This window comes from Taudactylus pleione, unplaced genomic scaffold, assembly GCF_031769625.1.
Source record: "Taudactylus pleione unplaced genomic scaffold, aTauple2 ptg000465l, whole genome shotgun sequence".
NCBI classification, from domain to species: Eukaryota; Metazoa; Chordata; class Amphibia; order Anura; family Myobatrachidae; genus Taudactylus; species Taudactylus pleione.
The window spans coordinates 1,700,726-1,714,556 of NW_028284867.1; positions in this window are offsets into that span (position 1 = coordinate 1,700,726).

Here is a 13,831-nt window from a genome sequence, read left to right on the forward strand (position 1 = left end):
AGACCCGCTCGCTAGAAAGCGATCGCTCGTAGCTGGCTAATTCTTGCAATCAGCGCATGCGTATGCATCTCAATGCGCGTGTGCGAAAGATCAGGAAGCACTCGCTCGCCCAGCATAGACAGCCCAGTTGAATGAGTGACAGGAGAGGCCGTTTGTGGGTGGTGACAGGGACTGGCCACTAGAAGCGGGGGAGTGGAGGTGCGAACGCAGGCGTGTCTGAGCGTCGTAACGCCGTTTCAGAGGCGTGCATAATTAACAGGCAGCGTCATTGTACACGTCACCTGGTTGTATTTCACATTGAAGTGATCACAGTGTTTGCGGCCAGATATAGTCAACCTCAAGCATGCAAGCACATCTGATGGTGCTCGATATACCAATGTTTTCATGCACTTCCAGGAGATGACGTGTGCAAGTGGGCATCTTGAAAATAGCTGGTGGGTGTCTGCATACACAAAGTGATCGTACGCCAAGACATAGTGGGCGTGCTAATGCCTTGCCGTATGATCGCCTGCCTTACTGGGCGTGCGCTGGATTTGCATACACTGGGAGCAAGCAAATGCATTTAGCGAGCGGGTCTGAAATAGCTCCGTAGTTCTAAAGGCAAGTTCCCGAAACTTCTGGATGTCTGAGGCCGATGTGATCTGTGTGTGCAGCCAGGGTCACAGTGTACACTCTCTTCTATAAGCTGAAACCACTGACATTTTAATTAGCACGGCCATAATTTATTTTCTTTCTGGCAAACACACTATCCAAACATCCTCTATCCGCACCCAGACAATTAAGTTTTATTAAACGCCCTTAATTACTTTTTCGCTGAACCTCACAATGATGTTTAATCCGGCGACATCCAAATACTTGGAGAGGGTGCTAGAGGGCACGTACTGTCCCCATCTCCACAAGTCATAAACCCAGTCTGAACATACTGGTCATAATGGGGAACTTCACCTTCAGTATATACTGTACATAGGCTTCATGGAAAATGCTTGTGTTACTATTCAATGCGACCCACGGTGCAGCTACAATGTCTAATATGTAACTCGCATCCGAGGGCAGTTTGGCTTAGTAAATGAGGCCCCCCCCTATGTTAGCTGGTATTATTTATTTATATAGTGCTACCTATATGCAGGACTGTATATAGAATATTTGTCTTTCACATCAGCCTCTGTGCTGTGAGACAGCAATGCTAACCACTGTGCCACATTTGTCCCAATAGCATGTTTTCAAAGTGACAAGCTCCTGTATTGGGAAACGTGGAATGGCAAAGCGGAACATATAAAGGGACATCAACGATTTTTTGATGGTAATGCGTCACGTTACAGAGATCGCAGTACTGTACAGTGTATACTGGCGGGTTTCCCAAGTAGTAACCTTTGTTCCCGGTCACTGATCATACAGGAAAGTTTAAATACTTGTGTTTGTCAAGGAAGTGTCTGCATGTTCTATGTACGTCAGAGCATGGCAAACTTTGCTGGGAGGGACGGAGTTAACATGCCGGGGAGTGTCCGCCTGTCGCTTAGTGTTATGTCAGCGTGGGTTTATTTGATCAAACCTGGGCCTCTTCCAGGTACTGTCATTACAATCCTTCTACAAACTGGCAGCATCGTGTCCTAATTTACCATAAATACATATGTTATGCAATACATTTCTATAAAAAAAAATGCAATTTAGATTTATTACAGCAGATGATGGCCAGGGTCACTGGACACAGGTGCACTTGGGTGCTACACCTTAAGGTACCCATACATCTGCGACGTATCGCTGCGATCATATGGGAAGTGCCGACCGGAGACCATCGATGTTCAGCGATCCGTCGCAGGATCGCTGCAATTTCACATGTTAAATTTCACCAATTTGACAATCACGATAATTTTTTGAGCGCGATTGTCATATATCAGTGAAATCCAATATGTTGGATTTCTGCGATCCTGCGATAACGGGTTGCAGCATCGCTGCAATCTGTCGCAGATGTATGGGGCTCTTTACACTAATCACTGGTGAGCACTTGTGGTTCTGCTGTGTTAAGGATTTGCATGCAATAAAGAAAACGGCTCATGGTCTAGATCATGGTTAAGGCAACAATTTTCTCTTTGGACGCCAAATGCTCAACATTACAAGCCAATAAGGCTTTGCTCTACGTTCTATGGATTGGGGAGGGGGGGGGGAGGGGGTTTGCCTGAGCACCTGGTTTGACACTAACCCAATGTGTGTGATTTTTTAGGATGTCTTCATGAACGGGGGATCTTTAGCTCACAGGACCGCCAAACCAACAGCTCATTTTCTTTTATTTGCCAATTTTTATTGGGGTTTTCAAGTTTTTAGATAAAAGCACAGATCAACATACACAGAATAAGGGAGGGGGATCAGCAACTAATCTAAAAAACTCCTGCATTACATTTGGGGAGATTCAGTTGTTTTTGGGAGCCTGTAACTCCCGTCAAAAGTAACTGGGGGGTATTCAACTGTTTGCGCGACCAGCCCCGCGACAGCCGCATTCTAGGGCCCAGAAAGCACGGGTTTAGTTGCGTAAAGCGTCTTCTCTCGTGCTAAGTGCCACGCAAGCTACAGTAAAGGAGCGCCCGGCACTCGCACTATGGAGCTGATTCAGTGCTGCTCGCACGGTGTATGCAGATTGCGTAGGCAGTACTGTCGCACAGCAATGCATTAGCACGCCCAGTATTTCTTAGAGAGCGATCACATAGTGTATGCAGACACCCACCAGCCTGTTTTAAGATGCCCACTTGTGCACGTCATGTCCAGGAAGTGTATGCAACCATTGGGTAACATCGGATGCTATCGCAGCGTTTGAGGTTGACCATACCCTGCCGCAAGCACTGCGAGCACTTCAGTGTAATAATCAGCCAGGTGACGTGTACTATGATGCTGTCTTATAATTATGCACACCTCTAAAACGCCATTGAGATGCTCAGACACGCCTGCGTTTGCACCTCCACTCCCCCGTTTTTAATGGCCGGCCCATTACCACCTACAAACGGCCTCTCCTGTCACTCACTCTGCTGGGCTGTCTATGCGTAACGAGCGAACGCATTGTGAACTTTCGCTAAGGTAGGCGAACGCGCACAATGCATACACACTGCACACCATCGGCAGCAGCGAGAGTATACATCTTAGCGAGCGGGTCTGAATGAGCTCCAAAGCCGTACTCAGGAGGGTGCGAGCAGAAATCCGCAATAAATGCAGCCTAAGGGCTGGACGTCCCAAATAATTAAACAGCTCTCGGACAGCTTAGACGGGGGAGCTACGGGCACCCAAAACAATTGAATCGCCCCCAGAGGGTGGTGTACAGTTTTATAGACGATTTCCTAAGAATTATATTAAGCTACGACCCTTGGACCTGTGGGGTTGGAGTACACCAGCCTGAGCCAGTGACATAGCTGAGACTGGGTCTGGCAGTATAGGAGGGCACCCAAAATTTCTGCTTAAAGCATGTACTGTGTAGGTACAATGTGTATGCTGGAATATTCCTGCAGCTCTACACAAGGCAAGAGGGAACAAACCGGATTAAAACAAATCTATGTGAAAATTTGTTTGTGACAAAGACTATTATTTAAACGACGTCACAGGGCTTCATATCAAATAACAGGACATAAATACAGACATTATTTTCACAACAAAGAAACAATTAAATATGACAAGAATCTCCCCAAGATAATTGCGTTATAAATAATCCTTACCGCAAGTCCTGTTTACCCAGCCTATACATAACTTCCATTCTGGGGCCCCTTACAACCCTCAAATCTACACACACCCAAATGCCCATTTTCTAATCTACCACGGGTTAAATGACCAATAAGGGGCTGATTCATAGTTGCACGCTGCTGCGCCCACTTTAGCGTCTTTCGCCATAGTGGCGTCTGCGACTTTGTGCTAATGCTAGAATCCGCCCTTCCCCTGGGGTACAAGCGCGCTGCTGAGTGTGCAAGGGCTGAGACGCCCACTTTGTACGTCTGCAGAAACTGTAATACCGCTTGGTGCATCCTTAAAACTTGGAGCAGCTGTATGGTAGTTCTCAGTCTGAGCACAACCCCCAATGTGAGCGATCAATTGTTTATTAGAGATGAGCCGTTCGGTTTTACTCCTCGGTTCTATTACGCCAAATTAGCGCAAGTTCGGATTGATCTTATTGGCTATTAAAAACACGTGATAGCCGGATAGCCAATACGATTCGGTTTTCAGATCCGAACTTCACCGGGCCAAAACTGCACCGCTCATCTCTAGCGTTTATGTACGCGACCACTTCAGCGACACACCGATGCGTCTGATTAACCACCGTCTGGGAACACCCGATGCATTTCCTGTACATTCCTGATACAGAGCGTGTCCATCACTCCTGAGCCTCTGTATGTTCTCTGTGTGACGCATGCGCTGTGCGGGTTTTTAGGGACTATTGTTCATGCTCAATAGTCAAAAGTCGCTCATCTCCGTGCCGCCAGAATCAGGCCCTTTAAGTGTTAATAGGCAAAAAAGCAGCTTTATAAATATACATGTGAATTTTTCCCACAAAATAATTAGTATATCTGAAGCAGCTAAGCTAAGCCCGGGCCCTGCGGATGACACCGTAGATAGTGACGCTGTGTTCCTCTGTAGCCCTATAATAGTGCTGGCCTGCTGGTGAAACAATACTGCTCTGTATAATTCATACTTGCCCCTCAGAAAACAATCTGTCTGATTTAAAACTCATATTTCTGAAAGTTGCTGAGGCCTCCTCCAAGCAGAGAAGCGTCTATTTTCGTTTTATAGGCCCCTGCCAGTCACCTATGTGTTTCTTATTATAATTTGTCCATTCACCTCTACACACTGTACGAATGCAGCCACGCCAACTTACAAAGCACAAAAAGTTATATTTAGTAAATGCTCCTTTATGACAGTACTTTCCTGTGAGAAGGCCGTGCCATATTATTTCAGTTAATTCGGAGTATCACAGGCCTCTGTGTAAGCTGGCAGGCCTGTATAAATAGGACACTGTGCTGCTAAGCCTTATTACATAATTGTGAATGCGTCTTACTGCTAAAGAGCTTTTTTTTACCTGCCCCCTCCTCTCTTCCTGTTAGCACCCCACCTCAAACCTTCTTCAGGTGGGAGACCTCACTGACCCCGATCCCTGTGTACACACGGCAGGAGGGCAGACTGTCTCACAAAGCTCTCCTATTCTGCTCCACCACAGGCACAGTACAGCCTCAGCCGTTACAATGGCCCCTGTGTCTGTATATTACCTGGGACTGAAACGCTTTCTCTGTAAGATCCATGTATAATTCTACTGCTCACTTCATTTTATTAGTTTACATATGATTAGATAGCGCAAGAATTCCGTTACGGTTGGACAACTCCCCTTAATATATCCAGCCCCCCCATCCAGGAAATTAGGGGTATTACCTCTAATACCGCTTAAGCCAGGATGCCTATGGTACCTTGGTCAGAACTGCTTGAGGAGCAAACAATCTTTCCTATCCTAGATGACGCTCAATGAGGACCTCATTCGGAGAAGGTCGTAGCGGCCGCACGGTCGTACGCCACCGATGTTCGCTAAACTGCGCATGCGTAAAGTTCGCAATGCGCGTGCGCAAACTAGCTGCTACGATCAGAAATTTCTCTCCTTGAACACAACCAGTTCGGTAGTTTGAGTGACAGGATGAGGCGTTTTAATGTTTGTGAGTAAGGTCTGACCTGCCGCAAAGCTGGGTGTGGGTTCGATGTCCTTCGATGTGTCCGATGTTTGGGCGGTGTTATGAATGTTAGCGTAGGCAGAGGGCGTGTGTATGTTAGACGTGTAATGGCATTGCAGCATTTGCATATATTCGCCTAAGACCTGCCTACAGAATTGCACACAAGTTAGCAACTGCGATCCAAGCTGAATAAGGCCCAAAGTCAGCTCTTATCGGGTCACCTCCTCGTACTGAGGATGTTGGAACGCAATTCACACCCAGGTAAATATCCACATAAAAACTGTATTATGTTTATTAATACTATAAGATACTACAGCAATTATAGCACTTTTCAATAATTATTTTTATTATTATCTTCTATTTTGGCGGTGCCACAAGGGCCCCCGTGGCGCCATCATAGTGGAGTCAACATATAACAAAATGACAATCGTACATGGGTGATCGGACAGGACAGTAACAGAATTGTTCACAACTGTACAAATATACATAATTATAATCTGCAGATTATGCAGCAGCCACAAAGGGAGAGAGGGCCCTGTTCTCAAGAGCTAACATTCTGGAATTGGTATGAAATACCGTCGGCCGCATGGTTCGATTCCCGGCAGCGGCAGCCCGACATCAGCAGAGATCCTGGCAGCGGAAGCCAGACAGCGCTGGAAATCCCGATCGTGGATAGGTAAGTATTGTCTAACCTAACCCCACTAACCCTAACCCTCCTTAGGGGTGCCTAACCCTAACCTCCCCCCCAAGTGCCTAACCCTAACCACCCCCTTCCCCGCTGCCTAAATCTAAGTCCCCCCCCTGGGTGCCTAACCCTAACCCTCCCTCCCCCTAGCCTAACCCTCCCGGGGGGGGGTGCCTAACCCTAAGTCCCCCCCGGGAGCCCTAAACCTAACCCTCCCCCCCCCCCCCCGTGCCTGTCCGCTCGCGGCGCCCGGCATCACTACGATCGGGATGCCGGGCGCCGGTCTCCCGGCATCGGGGAAATGCCGGGCGTCTACATCTAGACGCCCGACATTTCACCCTTGCCGGGATATGACAGTCGGGAAGCCGGCTGCCGGTATTTAGGCAGTCGGCTTCTCGATAGCATACCAAAATTCTAGAGGGGTTATGGGGGACATACAAAGGGAAAGGTGGGGGGGACAGAATTAGGCATTGCAGAGGCTGGAGATTTAGAGGGCTGGTGGGACGGGGTAAGTAGATGAGTTTTGAGGGCGCATGTAAAGGCTGGGAAGCTGGGGGGTGTGCGGGAGGGCATTCCAGAGGATAGGAGCAGCACAGGAGAAATCCTGGAGACAGGCATGGGAGAAGGGGCAAAGGGCCTGCTTTTATTCCACTTGCTTTTGACGGGCATACGGATCCACAGACCCGGAAGATTCCCGATGAAACAAGACGACTGATCTTTGCATTCATTCTCCAGCCTTCCAGTAGAAGCCAGAACCTCTCACCAGTCCTCACATACAGATCATGGGGGGGGTTCCTTCAATCTCTGGGCGGAGACCTGTCCTCACCCTGTGACACAATCTGTCATTCTTATCTTCCAGGGGAGTATGTCAGAAGCTGGCCATCTCACTGAGGACCCCCTGCCCGCAGGGGCTCCATGATGCCTGTGGGGGATGCAGTCACATTAACGGCCAGGGCCATAGCTAGGGTAGTGCGGCCGGTGCCTTCGCACAGGGCACCACAGATCAGGGGGCGCTGTTTGGGCCCGTCAAATTTCTGTTTATTATCATTCTCACTTGTAGCTTCCTCTTATTTCATCCCCAGCATCTCCTGGCCTCTCCTATCTCTTCCCTGGCCCTTCCCCATGAAGCCATGGCCCTTTTTTGGGTGTATTATGTCCCTTTGAAAAATGAGGGGGGCACCAAAAAGTCTCGTTACGGCTCTGTTAACAGCTGTCGGAATCCCGACACGGGACTAAAGATAGGCGTCGAAATCCCGACGTTCATCTTTATCCCGATGCAGAAATCCCGACGGCCACCATCCCGAATGAAGGTAAGGGGGTGCTGATAGGTGTTAGCCAAGGGGGGTGTGCTAGGTTTAGGCACCCCGCGGGGAGATTAGGTTTAGGCACCCCCTTCAGGGGAGGATTAGGGTTAGGCTACGGGGAGGGGGGGGGTTGGGGATGGGCACCCTTGAGGGAGGGTTAGGGGGGGAGAAGGGAGGGTTAGGGTACTCACCGGCCCGTCAGGATTATTCACATTCGGAATGTCAGCGTCGGTGTTTTGACCGCCGGCATCCCATCCATCGGGATATCATACTGATTCCGTCTGGGGGTATCAGCTGGCACAAAAGATATTTCAAAAAAGAAGCCTAATCATAGGTGATAGGACGATCACGGCACTGTTCATATGGGGACCCCCTGCTAAGGTTGTGGCAGCAACGCCTACGTAGACTGGCTACAGGGGCAACATTACGGTGAGAGCATGCATTAAACGCTAATACATTAAGGACCTCATTGAGAGCCGCTCGCAAACAGCGAGCGCTCGCTCTGAATGAGGGCAGCTGCTTTCGTTTAGAAAGGCGGCCTCCTGGCCGCTCGCTAAGCTGTGGGTTAGCACAGCTTTAGCGAGTGACCAGATGATGGTCGCGATGGTCGAGACCATCGGGGCTTGCGACGAGACCCTTACGGTAGGGTCTCGTCTACCGCAAGCCCCAGGTAGCTTCCTGCTCTAACAGAGCAGGAAGCTCCCTACTGACATCACTGGTGCCTCCGATTGTCCAGCCACCCCCCCCACCCCGCCTACAAAACGGGGCGAGCTGTCATTCAACATCGACAGCCGCCCCTTTTGTAGCGAGCCCCGGAGCAAGAGAATTTCTCTCTCACTCCCTGGCTTGCGCAGTGCCCCACCATCGACCCGCTTGCGAGAGCATAGGCGCTTGTGAGCGGGTCTGAATGAGGGTCTAAGTCTCATCTAAATGTGGGAAGGGGATAACTAAGGAGCGCAGGTCCCAGCAGGGTTATCCTGTAATAGAACATGCCGGCCCCTGACTCTCCTGCACTTGGTGACATAGGGATATAACATAGTTGTCCTTACAGATCTCTGCTTGTTGGGATACAGGGCACAGTCAGTATAAGTGCAGAGAACACCTTGTTTCGCCAACTGCCCTCCATAAAAACTTTCTTATTAACACGTATACGTGAAAACGGGACGGGTACGGGATGTCCGCGGTCAAAACCCCGACAGGGTTAGGATACCGACACCTGTCGGTCAGTATCCTAACCCTCCCCCTCCCTCTCCAAACCCCTAACCCTCCCTTCCCGCACCCTAAACCTAACCCTCCCCCCTTACCCTAACCTGTCCCCTAGTGCATAACCCTAACCTCCCCCTAACCCCGCTACTTACCTTTGGGATGCCGGCGCTTGGACTTTGACAGGTGTCAGGATTTCAGCGCCGGTATTTTAAGCGACTGCATTTCGTGAAAACCTGTGTGTGGCAGCATAGCGCCCACCAAAAGGAAGGACAGAGGTCCTAAATATCTATAGCCAACACTCCCTCGTACCCTGTACATGTCATATAGTCCTGAATTGCATGGTCAACTTAAACATTCATCTATATACCAATGCGTATAAATAAATCACTGAGATAGAATAATGTAATGCTTGTTTGATTTGTTTCACTGTTATTCCCCATCATTTATTGCTTTGATCCTTCTACCTCATGAAAGCACTGGCCCATATTTAGCAATACCCCTTAAATGGGTCACACTGGGCCCCAGCTATTTTTTTTCAAACGTTATCTGCTGCCTGCCTCTCATGTGCAACCCTCGCTCACGATTCTTCAATGCCAACTGTGGCGTAACCTGGCAGAAATGGGCGCGGTATCACTCAGTATGGGTTTGTTTGGGCTACCTGGGTAGATTTTGGACAGATTTGCAGTTTGTGTCAGGTGAGTGGGAGTGGATCCCATTGTGTCACCATTTTTGTCTTTTATACCACTTTTCCACCAAAAACCCGGGTCCAACCTGGGTTTCCAGACATGGTTCCAACCCAGGTCAGAACCCGTTTACACAGCACCATCGATCTGGGTTATTCCCAGGTAAGCCCCGTTCACACTGAACCCGAGTCTGCCCTGCTAAACTTGTGAGGTCATAAAAAGGGGGAGGTGACTGCTCCACAACCATCAATCAGCTAATTTTAGGCATGACCCAGGTCAGATAACCCAGGTTCCGCCGTTTACACAGCACCATTACCCAGGTCCATCCTGGGTCCGACACTCGTAGCTACCTAGGTTGGATTTCTGGGTCACTTGACCCGGGTTATTTTTCAGGGACCCATTTACACTGAGCTGCGACCCGGGTAGACCCAGCAATAACCCGGGTTTTAGCTCTGGTGTAAAAGAGGTATTATTTAGAATGTTGTTCTGATGGGTATTATAGTAACAGGAAATGAATAATGTATCTTTAACCATTGTATTAATCACCTCATAAGGCAAAGTCATTTCACGTGATTGCCGGTATCAAAAAAAAATTTTGCTTTTTATTGTCATTTGATAGAGTTATCATTATTTGCTTATGTGAAGTGACCCTTGTATCCAGGCTGGTTGTGCCCTCACTGATCCTGTTATGTACAGATAAGGGTCAGCAATAAGTGTGTCTGGCTTTCACCCACACAATAGAGCAGTTACAATGCACTGCAGACAATCTCATAGGACTATTTGTGTTTACACCACAAGATGATGAAACGGATGCTCTAATATGCTAATTCCTGCAGAAAAGAATCATCATTAGATTATCATTGGCAACACCACGTCTGAGGGGCAAACAATACCCCGAACGAACGGCCAAAAGTTTTTAATTGTTCACAGTTTAATCCATTACGATCCAGCTACAGATAGTGGGACAGATTCCCTGTGATCCATGCGTTGTAATGCAACTCCCAATGCAACACACCAGGCCGGCTGAACCTGGGACACAAGTCCTGCTTGCTGGATAATCTATTTCCAGTATTGTAAATTAATTCAATCACAAATACTCAACCACCCTTCCACCATGTATCTCCAACCAGCTGTCACTCTAAATTCACAATGTGACCAGGTAGACAGAATAATATAATTATAGCAACTGTCACTCCATCTGATTTCATCCATCTGATTTCATAATAAACTGAGTTTTGCATAATGAGGTTTATGTCATTGATCATTACCGACACCTTTCTCCTGACTGCATTCTCCCTTCCTAATAGCCGCATCGCTGCCTCCTTGTGACTCCTCACAGTGTAATCATGCTCCTCTTTTCCCACTTATTTTCCAAACGCAATAACCTCAGATGAATGAATGAACCATCTTTAGCATAATAGATACAGGTTTTGCTAATGTCTGATCGACATTTCCAGAGACAGATAGTAAACGTTGATCAACTCTCCTTTCTCCCTAAGGCCCGTATTCAATTAGTTTCGCACCCGCGATACTTTCTCACATGCCGCACTTTTCATCGACTTTGTGTGTTTTAGCGGCGAAAAAGTTATCGGGCGCTCCCCCGCTATTCGCCGTATTCAATTCCAGAGGACGCGAAAACGCTCCCCGGCGACACTCAAGCAGGCGAAAGTTTTATCAGAAATGGGTAAATCAGCCTGACACCCCCCAAAAGATGCACTAACATTGGGGATCAGTATAGATGTCCCCGATTAGACCTAAGAACACTTAAGTGCTGTCAATTACTTCTAAATAGCGTCTTTGCACTAGTGGTGAAGAATAGTATTAAGCCGTTTTTTGGGGGGTGAAAATAAGTAGTCCTGTCAAATTTGGGGTACTTGAAAATGGGTGCTAGCATAGTTAGAATTCGCTAAAGTGATGTTTTATTAAACGTAAAAAACGCACCTTCAGCAATCAACTGCAATCAAAAAAACACCACACCCCTACATGCAGACCCCCCGAAAGTCTATTTCGCTACTTTTTAAGTTTGTACCCCCACTTTGTACTTTTTCGACCCCATTTTCAATGTGCTTTTTTGGGGTGTTCCTCCCTTTTTTTTTAGGGATTTTTTGACGCAGTTATCCTTTGGGGAGCTGTCCCAAGGGTGTTGAGTTTCCGCACCTTTGCACCCCAAAACAACAATTCTGCCCTTTTTTCCGCCTGCTATTCAGAAGCGAATATTTTTCGCTTATTACATTGCATTGTGTTTTCGCATATGCGAAAAGTGAATGCAATTGAATACGGCGATAAGTTTCCGCCTGGCGAAAAGTCGCAATCAGCGATACTTTTTTGCAGATTCCGACTTTTCGCCGCTAATTGAATACGGGCCTAACTTGTTGTGAGGGTCCGATAATAGGGATTCCAGCAGTTTTATATAGGGATCAATGACCCTGCTGTGACTGCTGTATATTAGGGCCTGACTCAGAGACGTGACGCAAAGCCGATGTTTCCGCAGTTTGAGCAATTACCGGTAAATCTACGCCTGCGTGAAGTGTCATTACCGATGTCGCTTGCAATGCGGATTTATTCGCAAAGTGATTGCCAGGTAGGGACTGTTTGTGGGCGGCAATGGGAGGAGGGGTGGCGACTCAAACGCAAGCGAGTCGTGACTGTATTTGGGGCCTATCTCTGTCTGCGGCTGCAATCCTGTACGCAGCACAACATAGGGACGCCCACTTTACCTTACACACATCCGTAATGTTTAGCAGAATAGCCAAACCATCGGTACAAGCGAGTACCATCGCAGCCTCACGCACACTTGCACACGCACTGACCTTACTCATAAATCGCTAACAACCACGCACGCTATGAGACCTCACGCTGCGTATGGGATCGTGGTGGCTAATTTATGCACGGCCCCTGCAAAGGCGTGCGAACGCACTGGCACGCCTGCTCTTCCCTGACCACCCCCCGTCACCACCCACAAATGGCGCTTCCTGTCACTCACTCTGCGAGGGGTCTGCGTATCCTCTGCGATCGCAGTCCCCATCACAATAGCTAGTTCGCGCATGCGCACTGCGATGCATGCACAGAATGCAACAATCGGCCGATTGCGTGCGTATTTGCAACTGCGATCCTTGCTGAATCAGGCCCTTTGTGCCAGAGTCCAAAGTGCATGCACAGGTCTCCGGGAACATGGAGTCTGAGCTTTGTTCCAGGAGACATCTCTATTGTGCATGCTCAAATCTCCAAGAAAATGGCTGCCACTCCATTTTCCCGGTAATATCTGTCTGCAGCGCCGGCCAGCACGGGGTAAGTATAATGTAATATGAAAGGTGTCAAATCGGAGCTGACCCAGTAAAATCCATACTGCTGGGACAGTATAACACTCATGTGATGTAAATATGTGTATATAAACGCCTGTAAATAATATCTTTATAAACACTGGGTTCTGTTGTCGTTTTGTTATAATCGGTGAGTTCGCCTCATTGTTCATTAACAAAACTTGTGTATTATAAGTGATAACTCTCATCACATTGCAAATCATTATGGGTTTCAGAGGTGGTGATTTCTAATAGTCTAGAGTTTACAGTAGGAAGTAAATAATCCCATGTGTTATTCTAGTTTACCATTATTATATTGTTATTATAGTTTGATCTGTAATAATAGAATGTACTTAAATAATATAACACGGATAATAATTATAAATAAATGTTAATAATAATAAATATATGATGATAATAATAATAATTCAATATTCTCAAGATACTATATAATAATGTACAGTGTTATATGTTATAGTATTCCTATTCCATAATAGTGGCATAGAATGGAAGTTGGAAAATATGCATACACTTTAAAACTATACACATATAATTGTCACTATAATATTAATGTATAACAAGCGCACTAACTGCATAATAAATAATAAACATAATAATAATAATAAACATAATAAATAATAATAATAATAATAATAATAATAATAATAATAATAACAATAAACAACATAATAATACTTATAACCAGCTTAATACTTCCAGGTACACATGGGGGCAGAGCCTGCTCTGTGTTGGGTGCACAGATATTCTTGTCCTTATCCCATTGGACGCGCAATTTTACACTTCACCTCTATTGGCCCGCTCCAATGTCAGTCATGTCAGTCTTCGCTACACCCGCGCCTCTTGATTGGCCACCGAAAATATCAAACAAACTATGCTCCGCCCACATTCCGGTGAACTCCAGCACCGCTTTCCATCGGGATACTAGAAAGTGGATGATTGGCTGAGAGCGATG